This window comes from Anneissia japonica, unplaced genomic scaffold (assembly GCF_011630105.1).
Source record: "Anneissia japonica isolate Jap-2015-1 unplaced genomic scaffold, ASM1163010v1 scaffold284298_len797_cov224_single, whole genome shotgun sequence".
Taxonomy (NCBI): domain Eukaryota; kingdom Metazoa; phylum Echinodermata; class Crinoidea; order Comatulida; family Comatulidae; genus Anneissia; species Anneissia japonica.
The window spans coordinates 1-797 of record NW_022751901.1 but is presented as its reverse complement, the minus strand read 5'-3'; the positions used below and the strand labels follow the sequence as shown (position 1 = coordinate 797).

Here is a 797-nt window from a genome sequence, read left to right as displayed (position 1 = left end):
TCAATACCTTGTTCTATATTGAGATGTGTAAGATGAATAAAGACATTCTACATATGCCAAGGAAGGAATTTCTTGGTAAGTACACAGGTATAAGGAAAAACATTTTTCATATGCCAGTTGATAGAAGTGTCTAAAGGATTTATATTTTAGTATTTACACTTTGGGCTGCCATCAGTTTTTTTACCAAAAAAATAAAATAAATTTTTAGTAACACAGTATTTTTAAAATATAAAGATCAAATGTTTGGTTATACAATATCAAAGCCGTTTCTCATTTCTTGGGAACATTCGGGCCTTAGTCAAGAAATTTTAAAATATCTTTATTAACGCATGTTTATAACATCATGAAATAGAGGGGTAGCCGTGTTAGTCGAAACTATAGTAGTATTTGTACAGTCACCTAAAGAAGTTCACTGTGTGAATGAAAGCTTGTGCTGATAAATATTTGTTAGTCTATAAAGTGCTGCCTGTCATTTTACTGTGTATTGCATGTTTATACAATTGCAAACCAAGAATATTTTGAATCAAAACCTTCAATCATGTTTATTTTAGCAAAGGGTGGAAGCATCAATGAGGTTGCCTTGCAGGAAGCATCTCAGTACGTTGATAGCCTGTCACAACACATCACCAAACCACTGCAGGCCAGCATCTCGGCATCAAAGACACGCGCCGACGAAATTGACTGTGACATGTTGCCACCTCCTACGAAAAAGGTACCAAATTACTCCAATGATTAAGTAGACCTATAATTTTTTGAGTATAACTTTCTTGAACTCTGTCCAGATTAAAAAAACTGTT

General features: G+C 34.0%; 1 long non-coding RNA gene across 1 annotated transcript; it reads left to right on the top strand.

Annotated features, from left to right (window-relative positions):
• LOC117121880 lies at positions 1 to 713 on the top strand. The gene is made up of 2 exons (XR_004447644.1): positions 1 to 75; positions 552 to 713. It is a non-coding gene; the product is annotated as an uncharacterized LOC117121880 (long non-coding RNA).
• Positions 714 to 797: the final 84 nt, after the last annotated feature.